The 15,094-nt window shown below is 40.6% G+C and overlaps 1 protein-coding gene across 8 annotated transcripts in view; it reads left to right on the top strand.

Moving 5' to 3' along the window:
- Positions 1-3,357: 3,357 nt before the first annotated feature.
- The window catches only part of rbm47 (RNA binding motif protein 47), a 42,760-nt gene continuing 31,023 nt past the window's right edge, over positions 3,358-15,094 (top strand). For 3 of the 8 annotated variants that reach the window (XM_023334452.1, XM_023334450.1, XM_023334451.1), the window contains exons 1-2: positions 4,169-4,397; positions 4,876-5,053. The gene's annotated coding sequence lies outside the window, so the exon portion shown is untranslated. Of the gene's footprint in view, positions 3,462-4,167; positions 4,398-4,675; positions 5,054-15,094 lie in introns of those variants that run through there. The other 5 variants (XM_023334445.1, XM_023334449.1, XM_023334447.1 and 2 more) reach the window with 4 other exon arrangements.

Consider the following 15,094-nt stretch of genomic DNA (forward strand, 5'->3'; position numbering starts at 1 on the left):
TCCTCTGTAAGCCAGTCAGTCCAGGGCAGCTGGTCCTAGTTTATTATCTTTTTCAAATTTCCATTTAATTTTTAATAAAATTCTGATATGATAAGATGGATCAAATTTAGCATGCAGCTCCTTAATTTTAGAAATGATTTTATTTAAAAAATACATATATTTAAAGGGAAGTAAAGTTAGTGTATAAAATATATTTTAGGCTCACCACATATTGATCTGTATGATCTGAGTTCCTGGATCCAGTTCACCACCACACACAGCTGTAACCTGATCCAAGTTTTCCTCTGTTCTAAGTTTTCCTGAACCTGAGCCTTGATTGGATCCACTTGTTGCGGGTGAATAGCCACACTACCCCATCCCTTTGTGTGCCATTGTTTTGAATCATAAGAGTATCGGTTGAGTGTTTTACTGGGACTCTGGGCTCTCTGTGTCTCACATCGCTCCATTGTGCAGCAAAGAGGGCAGAGTTTGAGCTGCGTATTGTGAGGGAAGTTTACTTTGTTTACTCCTTGTGAGAAAAGAGCGAATGCAGAAGTGATATGCTTGTATAGTATTATGCATGGCTCAAGAGCTTTTATTAACAGGAAACTTTAAAATGAACCCTGGTTTCGTTTAGACCCAATCACAGAAGCAGGTGCAGAGGGTCTTGTTGACTAATTGCCTAATTGGACACAAGAACTTTGTTCAAAAGTCGCGAACATGGTGTGATAACTGGTATAAAAACCAGACTCACCAAAGACCATTTCAAATAGCCTTTTTGAACACTTTGTCATACCAATTTAAAACTTGGTACAAATACATAATTAACCGGTTGCACACATATTTTTCTAAGAAATATGAACAAAGGGAACACAGTGTAGAGATTTTGTGGCCCATATCAGAGGCCAGTCTTCTGATTGTAATCTGTTTATTTGGTTCACAAACTTAGACGGTTTCATCTCCAGTAGCTTTGATAAATTGACATTGTAATTTTATGTTGCCTAAAGCCTTTTTCGTAAAACCTTTCTGCTAATCTATAAAGATGAAATCATCCAAGCTCCCTGCGTCCTTATAAAATCACAAGAGGACTATCGTAGACAGGTAAAATCCAGCCCCTTGTTCAATTCTTCGCTTCTGGTTGTTGTAGGTTTGGACTTAGTTGAAGTTTTAAATTTTACCCAATTGCTAATGTTTGACCGTGACGTATGTAATGTGAAAGGTCAACGCTATGAAACTTACCGGAAATGGCCTGTGCTGTAAAACCCCCCAAAAACATCCTCCACTAGAGAGAAGAGCCGATCCAATTTAGGCGGCTGTTAATGCTAATTCAATATTAGCATTAATAATATTGCTAATATTATTAATTAGCAATATTGCGTGTTAGCTATGACCAAAAGGCTGTCATTGCTAAAACTACAAGCAGACTACAATTATAAGTCAGCGCAGAAAATTGACGTCATCGTTCACAACTTCTCTGTTCGCTGATTGAACACCGGTTGGGTTGGAGGAAGCCCCGACTGAGCTGTGAAGCGAGATTAGCATCAAGTGGAATTGCTTAAAAAACAAAACAAAAAAAAAAAACAATTGCCAGGTTAGTGATATCCCGCAAAGCTTTGAGTTCTATTTTTTTTTAAAAACAACAAACAAACAAAACCTCGCAGCTTCTAAAATTGCAGATGTTGAACAGCACAGTCCTGTGCATATAGTCTGCTTTGAGGTCTCATTGAGGTTCTTTTTCAAAACTGTAACAAGTGTTACGTCGATTCGCGTTTCCCCATCAGATACTGTTTCCGGAGCGTCTTCTCCGCGCTGCCCGGGCGGCAAAATACGCGCGTAACACCTACCATGTCACGCATGATGTCTTGTTTGCTGGTTCTGCTTGATGAACCGTATTCATGTCTATGGGCTGAACAAACCATACGTCATTACTACATGCGGACTGTCTTAGGGCATAATAGAAGCAGGTTGGTTTCTACCTTTCCCAAAAAACATCTTTGGTGCTCTCACAAAACAGATGGAGTTAAAAAAAGACATCTTAATCTCACCGTCAAGTGTTTTGTGAAGTAGCTATTGTTGAAAGAAAGCCACTGGTATTTGCTTTTGCAGTTTGTCACGCCCATGTAGGGGACACAACAAACATGACGACAGTGGAAGAAGATACTAGGACTTAAACAAAACCTCCAGACTTGCATGCAAAATCCTGAACTAATACTGGACAAAACTATGAACACACCATCCTCATGGTGGTGGCAGCATCATGCTGTGGGGATACTTTTCTTCAGCAGAGATTCGGAAAATGATCACGATTGAAAACGTTTACAGGCTGGTAAATAAGCACGAGTGGGGTGGAGGTTCACCTTCAGGACAGTAACCCCAAGTACTCAGCGAAAATGGAACGGTCTAGATCAGAGGATATTCATGTTTCAGAATGGCCCAGTCAAAGTCCAGAATTAAATCTGATGAAGAATCTGTGGCAAGGCTGGGAACTGATTTTCAAAGATGATCTCCATCAAATTCAGTTATATAGTTTGTACACAAAAATAAACATGGAACAAACCTCTAAATCCACACATACAGAGCTTTGCTAAAGTATGTAAAAGCGTATCACCTTAAACTCACCCACAGTAAAACACAGTGGGGGCAGCATCATGCAGTGGGGCTGTGTTAGAATGAACTAGTCCAGGCCAAAATCCAGGCGATCTATTCACATACTGTCCATAAAATGTACATTAAATTGAGCTACAGCGACTATAAATGAACACCACAGTTTTTCCTTTCACTTCACGCGTATGCTCTACTTTACGTCGCCTATCACAAAACATCTCAATGAAGTGTACGGTGATTGGGGCTTGCTATGTGATTGTGAAAAAGTTTCAGGGCTTAAAATACTTTTGCAAGGCCCTGTACCTGCAGTGTTGCATGCTTAATATTGTGTGTGCATTTTTCCTTTATCTGTCTTTTCATTTAAGGCTTGTAAGATCTGTTAAGTAAGCATTAAAGTCAACGCATTGAGCAACTAATCCAACGGCCCAGCCTCCTCCCTACCAGAGTTCAGGCGCTGTGTTGAAACGATATTTCTCTGTGTGAGCACTTCTGACTCAATCTCAGTTTCCTATGCACACACACACACACTTACAAGTTCCCTACTCTGTGAGTAAGCACATATGTGTGTGTGTGCACGGGGGGGGGGGACTGTATCTGATTGTATGCATGCGTGTGTGTGTGTGTGTGTGTGTGTGTGTGTGTGTGTGTATGTTGTTACTCTAAACAGGGATCCAGCTTCCTCACTTCTCTCTTCTGTCCTCACTCTGGTGGCTGGCTGGCTTGCTGCGGCTGTAACCATTCAGCACATCGTTCTCGCTGCCTCCGTGGTCTCCATGACTACAGGCTGTCACAAAGGCGTCAAAAAGTCACCAAGCAGCTGAGATCAGGAAGAAGGAAGCACCTGGTCCCACCCTCGCCCGGCTCTCTAAGTAATCCAGGTAGGCAGACGCACACATTGGGGAGACGCACTGTTACACAATGTTGAATGAAAGATGAAGGCTGCTCTTTTCAGGAGTGTTGAAACAGAGGTACATGATGAAACAAGTACTTTCAGGGAAAGAAAGGGAATAAAAAGAGGCTGCAATGTGAACAAGGACAATGAGAAGCTCCGGCTGTGTCTCTGTTTTACTTTCAGTTCAGCTGTGAAGGAAGCAGCAGTCTCTTTAAAGGCTGGAATATGTTGATGTTAGTCATATTGAGCTTCATATTTCCCTGCAAGTCGTCTTCACGCTGACAGTAAAACACAAGGAATGGGATTGGGTGTCTGAGTGGAGCTGTTATTACATAAAGTTGTCATTATGGTGGGATCCACTTTGCTGACGTCAAAGAGCGAAGACAGTCGCCCCAAAGACGGCGAGTCATCATGACCTTACGAGGCAGCAGAGGGTGATCAGTGGTAATAAGCAGGTGGTGGATGAGAGCAATCATGTGGCGAAGGTTTGGGATGAGGTGTGAAGGAAACCCCTCTGGAGGAATGCTGCTCTGGCTGTTAGGACACCCGCACACACACACACACACGCACGCACGCAATCAGGCAGGTTGAACAGGGGCACAAGAGGATAGCATTTCCCATCCGGAATGACAGAAGGGAGGAGGTGTGTCGGGAGTTTGGGCAGTTCTGATTCTGGTTTGGTGAGTTTCAGGGGCAGGTAGTGTGTACACCTTACACACAGCCGCAGAGGCACAAGGCAAACGGCAGGAAGATTTCTAGTGAAACGAAAGCAGAGGAAAGGGAGAACTGAACACCTCAAAGAGTTTTGGATCCAGAAGCATCAAGGCTGAGTTTAGCGTCATGCAGCCCTGACTGGAGCGCTACATCGGTCATGGTTTGCTGTAAAGGAAGATAGATTCTGGTGTCTCATAGGATCAAGAAGGTATTCACCGGGATGATTAGTGTGTCGGTGTGTGTGTGTGTATGCGCTGAACTTTTTCATTTCTTCTACCTCCCTTTAGTCTCTCCCCCCTTCCAAGCTCTGAGGAATGCGGGGCTTATGTCAGTGAGAGTCAGGTACAGACTCACTAATTACCACTGCCCTTCTTCCCTCCATTCCTCCCTCGCTCCCTCCCTCTGTCTGTTCTCTCCTTCTTCACCGTCACCTCCTGCTCTCTCCTCCACTTTAAGACCTTGCAGGCTCCCCCTCTGTTCTCCTGTCTCCCGCTGTTGCGTCTACACGTGTTGTCGTGACTGGAGCAGAGGAGAGGACAAACAGAGAGGATCTGAGTCAGGATCTGAAAAAACACCAAAAGGAGAAGAGAAACTCTGACTTGTCCTCTCTGGCTGTGTGAGTGTTTGGAGTTGGTCGCCTGAGATTTGTTCTCATTGTGCTTTTTGTGGGGGCCCTGTCACTGAAGACAGGAGTCTGCTTGATAACCAGCACGAGGCGAGCGGCGAACCCGACGGACAGCGCAGAGGAGGAGGTGAAGAGAAAGAAAGAGAAGATGAGAAAGTGACAAGTTGGATCGTTGCTTTTTGTGTGGTGGAAGAAGAACCGACAGCAACGCAGCAACTACACGTCCCATCATCCCACAGGTTGGCTGGAAACTCATCACATGAGTTCTCTGCACTTCTTCTTCTTCTTCTTCTCCTCCTTCGTTTTTCACTCTTGATTCCTAATGGATACACTGTGTTTTCTCACCTGGATGGCTCGTACTATACACACACTAACACACAGATGCACACACACAGTGGGTATCTGGAAGGACATTTTTTCAGCTGGTCAAGTGATCACACTGACCCAGCTGACTGCTGTAACCTTCACGGCAAGGTTACAGGACGAGGTCTGGATGTTTATTTGTGTGTGTGTGTGTTTGTGTGGTTGTGTGTTTTTAACTAAAGTTTTGTCTTGCCATTTTATGTGTGTGTGTGTGTGTGTTTGAAAAACTGGTCGAGCAGGGCGCCAGTCAGCCTTGGGTGTCCTGTTGTTGTACAAACGAGATTTAGTTGCGTGTGTGTGTCTGTGTGCGCACACACTGAGCCTGCAGTGTGTCTGTTTAGGACGGCTCATATCCAGCTGATATTTTCAAGAACAGATGTGCTGTGCTTCTCCATACGATGATGTACACTTTGAATTTAGATTTGAAGGAGACGTACCTTTGACAAAATCTGTCGCCTTCTTAAATAATATCTTTAACACCGTGGTATGTATTAACCATGTAATTTAAATTCTGATGCAGTTTTTAATCCAACTGAAGATTACACAACTTGTAAGACACAAAGCAAAACTGAGACTGAAACAAAAAAACTGGTAGTGAAACTCAAAGTAATACATCACAAGTTCTGCAAAATAATTTGCACAATACAGCAGTGATAGAAGATTTAATTCAAATCAGTCAAGTAATTTCCAATACAATCCAGAAATGTATTCAGATTCAGATGCAGCTCCACACAGTCCAATTCTTGGTTCTATCAGTGGCGCTGTTTCGGAGAGACATATTTAAAAACAAAAAGACAGAGCCAGAATTATAGTTAAGAAAAACTAAGAGAAAATGTAAAAGTAATAGCAGTTTTAGTTCCACCACTGGCTCGATCCAGAAAAGAGTCCCAGCTACATACTGAAGCACTGGGCCATGGGTTCTTTCTATGGGAAAGAAATACTAAGTTAAGGGAAATAACGACCATACACATGTCTCTGTCTGGGAAAGAGACATTTCTGAACACAGAAGCACTGAATGGAATTCCCTCCGTGTAAAATAAAATGAAAGAGCGTTCACAAAGATGATGGCAGTGATAACAACGTCAGTGATGCATCTAGAATAGAGCTAAAGACAGAAGGGTGCTTTCCATAGTTGATGAGGCAAAACGAGTAACAAAGTTAGAGGCAGTAATATTCCTATTGATAGACATTTCTAAAAAAAACAAACAAACAGGGAGAGACTGTTAAATAAATGAAATACTTCATTTATCAGCTTTCATTACAATGCATAAAGTGAGGGCAGGGAGGACTAATATATGTAAAACACAATGGATGCTAAAGTCCTTCCCTTATATGAGTTTGTAGGACAAAGTTTGCGGAACATAGTAGAGACAGTCAATCTCGGCTCGCAGAGAATAAAACCTAGGAGTGTAAATTAGGTGTCCTACAGAGATACCATCCTGTAGTTTTTGTGAAGATGCCTCCCTACCTGGACTGAAATTGGACAATATTAGCATAAAAGGTTCTACATGTAGGTGCAGGTATGTTTCATGCTTCAGCTGTAGGTTGATTAATATTCAAGAATGACTCAATCAATGCTTATAAATTGTTTTCTTTACGACAATTTTCTAAGATGATGATTCATGTATCAGTTTTTAAACAATAACTTTGAGCCAGTTTCTTTTTTTTTACTGAGTTTGTGTGTTACATCTCTTTGGTGTTTTATGAGGCAGCTCATTTGATATGTATGTTTCTATTTCAAAAGCTGTCTCCATAGCTCCTCAATAGCCTCAGAGGTTTTCACAAAATACATTGTGACATTGCCTCCCCTACATTATGACACACTTTAGAAAGTACGACTATTTTAATGTTTTAAAAGCCTGACATTCTTTCGTTCTCCAAAGGCTGAATGAGCCTGAGGAGTATTTACTGTAAACATTTTTGCTGGTTTCTGAAAGGTGTGTGTCTGTTGAAGTGCTGGCCAGACCTGATGAGGTGGTGACACGTGGTTTCTTTGCACTACCTCATGCAAGACCAAAACTAAAAATAGAAACATGGAAAATGGCAGACTTGTGACACTTTTTTACTCAAACGATTCTGTCTTGGCGCCCCCTCCTCATTAAAGCCACGGCGAATTGTGTAAATAGGTCCGAAATGTTTTCAAAAAACTAAGGCATTAAAGATTGAATCTATATTTGAGCAGTTTTATCAGTATGACTTTAATGGCAAATCGTGTTTGGGCTGTTATTGGTTTCAGGAAGACGAGACCAGTGACTGAAGCAGATTCAAACAGGAAGAAAATGTGACATTTCTTTTGTTTTTTTAGAAGCGCGACTTAGAATATTGTTTAACAAACCTCAAACATAAGGAAGAGAAACAGCTTAAACGGCATGAATTAGAGGCAAACAGACACGTAGTATACAATCATGCCACATGATCATCCCAAGCTGAATATGAGGAAGCACAGATTTAGTGCGCTGTGCGACAAAGCCATAAACCAAATCCAGAAACTCCGGGGCAGAAATCCAGAGCTGTACCGCGTACAGAAACTTATGCAGCTCAGGCAGAGAAGGGGACCTGTTAGCACTATTGTGCTGTTTATGAAACACCTGTAACCAGATCTGATCTCCTCTCCCTCTCTTTCTCTCTCCTTCTCTCCAATTCTTTCTGTTTGTCACAAACACACACATACCTGGAGAGCACAATGGCCACATTCTTCCCCACTGTCTACCCCCCCACCTTCCTCTTTAGCTCCCATCTGACCAGGCCAAACACAGAGTAGCAGCAAGACGAAAAGGAAGTAAAACAGGTCAAAATTACTGTTGCGTGATGTGTTACGAAAAGGCTTAATATTTAAAGTGCGCTCATTTGCAACAGGAAATATATCAGACTATGAGGAATTTAAAGCTTCCTTTCGATAAAAACACAAAACAAGTATTAGGACAGATAAAAAAAATTAATTCTTTTAAAGAGGTAAATACGTATATAGCTCTGGAAAAATTTAAGAGATCTCTTCACTGAATCCCATTGAAAACCTCATGGTTATTCCACCAAATATTGATTTCTGAAACATTAGTATTGTTGTTTCTAGATGAATATGAACTTGTTTTCTTTGCATTATTTGAAGTTTGAAAGCACTGCATCTTTTTTTGTTATTTTGACCATTTCTTATTTTCTGCAAATAAATACAAAATTTTTGCTTTGAATTTCGGAAATGAATTGTCAGTAGTTTATATAATAAAAAATCAATGTTCATTTTACTCAAACATATACCTATGAAAAGTAAAATCAGAGAAACTGATAATTTAAGTAGTTTTTAAAAAAATTTTCAGAGCTTTATTTATTCCCTTTCTACTGACCTTGCAGAAGCGTGTGTTGTCAGTCCTACATTTTGTTCAGGACATGGTTGTGCGGCTTTTTCGATAGTATAAAGTTCATTTTTACAGATAAAAAAAATATTTTATGCCAAACTGTCTGGTTTTGAGTAAGACAAACTGAAGAGAGTTTTTTTTTTATTATTTGGGAATCAATAATTTTAGTAAGAACGATAAATAGCTGTCTTCCATGTCAAATGCTCTGTTGACCAATTTATACACTCTTCCTTGTCTATCTGCGCACTTAAAATTCTTTGCAAAACATCATTTCATATGTACCAGAAAATGGATCTGTCGACTTGTTTCAACAAACATCCTGTTGGAAGTTTATACTGCAAATAGCAGTCATGGATTACAGATTTCCGGTACTCATTAAGACTAATAATAAAAAAAAATCTTATTTAAATGAGGTTTTGGTTTCCATTTTTGGTTTATGTTCAGATCTGTACTTTGCTGTGTTTGCATTTCTGCTAGCGTACACCGTTTTTATGAAGGAGGTTTTCCTAAAAAGGTTCCTCATGATGTTACATTGATATGATGATAATTCATTTATTCATCTGGAGGGTTCCTAGAACACACAGTAGAAATCTAATCAACTTGAAAGTAATCAACACTTTACTGAAGCCAGTTTCAACCCTCTGTTGCTCCACTAAGATGAGACATTGTGTAACTTAATGTTCCTCTGTGAATGTGGCGGCTCGATTGAGTGTGTAAACAGGTGACATCCACTCTCTGCCAAGGCTGGATCAACACTCCCCGTCCCCTGTTTTTCCTCAGTCCCCTTTCCGCTGTTCAACCTTCGACCCCTGCGTAACCCCTGCGCCCCCCGGTGCGGTGACACCAGTGAACTCTCCATCCTCTCCTCTCGTCCTACACCCCTCCTTTTCTCCCTCCTCGCTCCTCCAGCCTGTTCAAGCCCTAATGCTCTTATTATGCTTCATTTCACTGTAAGTTGTATAAGTCACCTCTGCAGGAGAAAACGAGCGTACCAGAAAACAGGACCTTCTTTACGTACCCATGCATATAGGCCAGCACTGTTCTGTGGCAGCTGTTGCTAATATTTCCAATTATTTCCTTTTTTAATTAATTCTAAAGTAAGTCAGGTGATACAAAATCTATTTTCCCCAAGTACATTAACATTTACCCATTAAAAACTTCTTAGATCTTTCTATGGCAGGTTAAAGACACTCAATGTTGACATTGATATTATGCTAATTTTATGGCTTTCTTATGATGGATTTGAACTTTTACTTTTCAATGAACAACTTCAAGTATTTTTTTTTAAAGAATGTAGTGAAAAGGTTTGAATTTATGTTGCTTTTTCTGAACTCCAGACATGGTTAAAAATGATTTATACAGCTCAAATATACTTACACCCATATTAATACTTGGTTAAACATTCTATAGCAAACCGGGGGGAAACACACTTCTTATAGCCATCGATAAGCTTCTCACATAATTCCATCTGGATATTTGACTGATGTTCTCATCAGAATTGATAGACTTCATTTTAACCCTTCAAACAGGGTCAACAAATTCCCAATACGAGTCAAGACAGAGAAATTACCTTTAGACTGCTTTATCTATTAGATCCTGTTTTGATCTCTGCTGGGGGATCATTGTCCTGTTAGCAAACCTAGCTGTCAGCAAGATTCATGTCATGACTGTGGTAGAGGTGTGGACCCAAAATGCAGCCGGCTGGAGACGTAATGTGGAGTTTTAATATGAAAATTAAATACAAAAAAATGAAGAAAACTTCCAAATGTGAACAAACCAAGGGAGCGCAAAGAATCCAAAAAACCAATCAAAACTGAAGACTTGAGTGGATCATAGACAAACAGGTGGTAAACAACAGAGAAAACAAAAACAGAGTGACGAGCAAAGTGTTGAGACAGACTGGTGAGTTGTGACTGAGCTAGAGGAGCTTAAATACTGGGAGGCAGCAAATGAAACAATGGGCCTAGCTAGATGAGATAACTGATGGCAGGTGTGAGTAGTTGGCACAGGTGCTAGCTGAGGCGCGGGGAGAAGGTGGCACAGGGAAGCTAAGGAGATATACTGGAGAATACAAAGAGGAGGAAACACCAGGGAGCTGAAAATACTCCTAATACTAAAGAAACAATAAGACTAAACTAGAAGAGATAAAAAGTAATCTTTCCATTTTACCAATGTGTTTCCTCCTACTAGAAGTCATGTCAATGTTTTGAAGGAAGTTAGTCAAGAGTACTAATCGGGTTTGAAAAATAATCTGTGGAGGAAGATTAGGGTGATGACAGGGAGGTCTTCCAACCTCTACAAGTTGGAGCTCATCACCAAAGATAAACCCTCTGAAATATTAACATTTATAAGAAGTGTTTGATGTCAATAGAGGTTTCTCCATTGATTACTCAGAAGGGTTTGTTTATTATATATATATATATAGAATACATATTAATACTGTTAATTGAGAGATCCTTGCCTCATTTCCTGCCAGAAACAAGCTTGTTGGTTCAGTGCTAATTACTTTTAATGTGCATCTCGGCAGGGTGTGAATAATTTTGGTCTTAACTGTATGTAAAGCTCTGACCAGCGCTGTGCACACATCCTCAGATTTCTGCCGGCTGTTCTCAGAGACACTCTCCTGTGCATACCTGTTGCTCCACACAATAGCCCAGTTGTCTAGACAGCTGGCCGTGGCAAGGTGTGTCAGCATGTGTGATTTGATTCTGGTTTGGAGAAGAAGTAAATACGGATGGTATGTGTGTGTGTATGTGCTTGAAAGCGAGCAGCTCCAAAGGAAAGAAACTTCACACTGTACGACTCGGCCTTTCATGATAAGGTTTCACTCACAAGCACACATATTGCCTCCCTGGGCTGTGCCAGAATGGAATGTTCCATATGGTGTATCGGACTATGAACCCGTTCACAAAACTGATACAGAGTAGTCACATGGAGGCCGCTCTTGTACGCCCCAACACACTCATCTTATGCACACTCTGGTTCATCATTTTCTCTCTCATCAGTCTCTTCCATGTTTCTCCTCTGGCCCGTTCCCACACTCCTGTCTTTTGTTGGGTTAGCGGCGTCAGTGTGCAGGTGGGGCGACGGGTGTATTACACACAGCTTTGGTTTCTCAGGATGATTTCATTTTATTTTGGGTCTTAAAACACCTGACTGTGAGGTTTGCGTGACATCGTTTAGCAGTTCTGCCTTTGTGCGTCCCTGTTGGGGCGTTAGCCGGAGTTCACGGCCGCTGAATTCTAGCAGCTTTTCATTCAGCTCTTATCGGCCGGCTATACTTTCCCCTTCTCACCTTACTGGAGGTGGGTGTGAGAGGCTTTTAGGTGAGCGGCGTTGGAGAACATTTTGTCTTTCCAAGTAGCAGGGGATGGCAAAGATCGTAGGTTTGCGAAAAGATAAAATCCTTGTACATTAAAACACAAGTGCATGGATAATGAAGAATATTCTGTAATGTAAGGGACACAAATGTGGTAAGATAAACTGTTAGGAGTTAAATTTATTGCTAAAAGAATAAAAGAGAATGTGGGAGCCTATTTGCAATTCCCTAGAACATTAGGCATTCAAGGGTGTGTCGTGGAAAAAAGTAAAAATCCTATTGCTCATGTATGCAAAATAATGTAATAGTCATTCTATGGACTGTACAAAATTTTTGTTTCAGGAGAAAATAAATATTGTGACTCATTTATTTGAGTTTCTAAGCAAGTCTGATTGTTTCATGGTGCACTATAATTTCTTTCACACATATCCATCTTCTTTTCATTTTCCATTTTTAATGCTATCCTTTTCCACTAAATCTGATTATCCTGACAAGCTTTCTGTCTAGATGAAACCTAAACTATCCAAGCGAGTTATTTACAGAAACCAGGAAAGCATTCCTGGAAAGAGCTTCACACATTTTTACATTCTAGGTTACACTTCCACCTACAGTTCTTTACAACTATTGTGCTATTATGCTATAATGACCTGGAGGTCTTAGACAACTTATTTCAGTTCATAGTGTAATGTTTCCACAATCAGGCTCTATTGTCGCCTGATCTTTTCATTCGGTGACTTGTGACTGCCTCCAGCCGTCAGAGGGCTGCAGGGGGGTTGCATCCTGAACAGATCACCAGTTCAGCACAAGCCAACAAAGTGACACTCACTGTGGCTGATTGGCTTGACTTTGATATTTTTGGACTGTGAGAGTAAGCAAGATAATTTTGATAAAACTGGGCTTGGTCTGCATGTCGCTGAATCATAGATGAATTTGAACAAACACGTCAGTAATTAAATCTAATTGTGCTGTAATCTGCATCTACAGTGTTTTGCCAAAGTATTTACAGCCTTTAAACTTTCCCACAGTTTGTTATGTTACATTACGTCCACAAACTTCACTGTATTTAATAGGGAAAAAATCGTGAAACATTTTTTGTTGCTGTTTTTTTGTGTGTATTTGTTTTCAGTCCCACCAGGTCAATTAATACTTTATGGAACCACCTCTCACTGTAGTCACAGTGGCAGATCTTTAGGTTTATTTCTTCTGCAGCTTTTCTCATCTAGAAACTAAATGTTTGTCCTTCTTCTTTGCAAAATGACTTAAACTCAGTCAGCCTGAAGAGAGTGTCAGGAAACGAGTATTTTAAAGTTTCAGTAAATGGGCTAAACATCTGCAGACGCAAAATATCAGAGTATTTTTTGCAATACGGCCACATTAATGCGTACAAACACACTCATATTTCAATTAGTTTGGGGATACGTGCCTTGCCTTCTTTCAAGGAAGAAGTTGGAACTGAACCCACAATTGCTTTTTCCACTAAGCCACAGCCATTCCACAGAGAAATTAATTAGCCCATAAGCAAGCTTTCTAATTGTATTTACCTCCGGAGTTTTACTGGGTCATTTCAAGCACATCCCCACAGTATGACGTTGCCACCGCCATACGTTACTGTAACGTACTGTACTGTGGGATTAGAATACGTTTAAAATAATGAAAAAATGAAAAGAAGGTTTTGTTTTTACTTTTCTTGTGTTTGAATGATTTAGAACTGAGATGGGTGTGTCTGTGTTTTATTTTTGTCTTGAGGTCATCCTCTCATTTTGCCACAAAATGAAAAAAAAAATGCAAGGAATAATTTGCATTTTATGAAATTGCAGCAATACAAAACACAAACAGTGAAAACAAGCGCCTATCTACAAATTTATTTGCTAATTTTCACATAAACTCTGTTGAAATTTTAGCTAAATTTAGCGTCCTTTACTTCATGAGGCCTCCATTTGTCACATGATAATTAGGATTATTTCCCGGTGCAGGGAGTTAGGAGAGTCATCCACATTGACGTTAAGGTGGTTAGTGGTTATTGGGCAGAAAATAAGCAGCTGCACTGTGGTTTACATGTCATCAGCATGACAGCTTTTTGTTGTCCTCAAGTTTTTGAGCTGCTTCAGTGATTTTCCTCCCTATCTCTGCGGCACTGCCTTCCTCCTTCCTTTTCTCCTTGACCTTGGCCGTGACTGTAGCACAGAAATGCACACGCTGTGCCTTGTCCTCTGCTGGTTAGCGACAGGCCACATGACTGCATGTAGAGCGAGCGTCAGCTGACCGACTTCTAGGCAAAAGGGGAAACGTCTTTCATCAGAATGAAGGAAGGGGAAAAAATGAGATCTCATTGTCTTGTATGTGTGTGGCAGGATGGCAGAGAGGTCTCGTTTTTGTGCTGAGTCATTTCGCTAATCAGAGGAGCAACTCTGGAATTGGCTGACAGGAGTTACGGGATTTCTTGTTGCTGGTTTTGCTGAGAAAGTGCTTAACAAGAGCAGAGCTGAAGATTTTCTGTCAGTTCAAAGTTTTACTAAGAATGATTGCTGTAAGTGATATGTTTGAACATTTTGTTTGAACAGAACTGGCAATCTAGAAGAAGCTTTTCTGCATCCTGTGCCCCCCTCCTCTCTCATACTAACACATAGTTTTAGTCACAGACAAATTATTTCTAACATATTTTGCGTGTTGCATCTGAAGCGTATTAGAAGGCTGTTCGAATTGCGTCACAATGAGACCCAGAACCTCTGATGCTCAAGTATAAGGCATCACTGAGTTTAATGAATGGTTGATCTTTTTTGTCTTGGAAGAAATTTTTGACATTTTGTCCAGCTGTGGCCTTCTAGCCGATCTCACGTGTCCTGCAGGCCTAAAACACACATTCCATTTAATTTCTGTTTATGTTTTCAGTAAAAGGAGTACAGCCTATAAAGTTTACAGACAATATAGAGGAGTCACCCCTCACCTGTGACATTGTTTCAGTTACTGTCTCTTTATTTTGGGTTGAAATATGCTTATCTAATGATGGTGTGTTTGACTAGTGCTGAGGAGGACTGCCTTAAATTAAATAGTGAATGTGTTGTGATGTCCACAGGAGAACTAATTTAGATTTCTTTGAACACAGATTACATATTTTCAAATAGAATTACGAGCGGGTCAGTATTCCTGAGTTTTTGTTTTATTCTGCAATCCACACAGGCCTACATTTCTGAATTTTTCTCTCTGAAATTTTTATCGGGGTCAGATTTTCAGGACAAAACCTTGAAAAT

This window comes from Xiphophorus maculatus, chromosome 5, assembly GCF_002775205.1.
Source record: "Xiphophorus maculatus strain JP 163 A chromosome 5, X_maculatus-5.0-male, whole genome shotgun sequence".
NCBI lineage: Eukaryota > Metazoa > Chordata > Actinopteri > Cyprinodontiformes > Poeciliidae > Xiphophorus > Xiphophorus maculatus.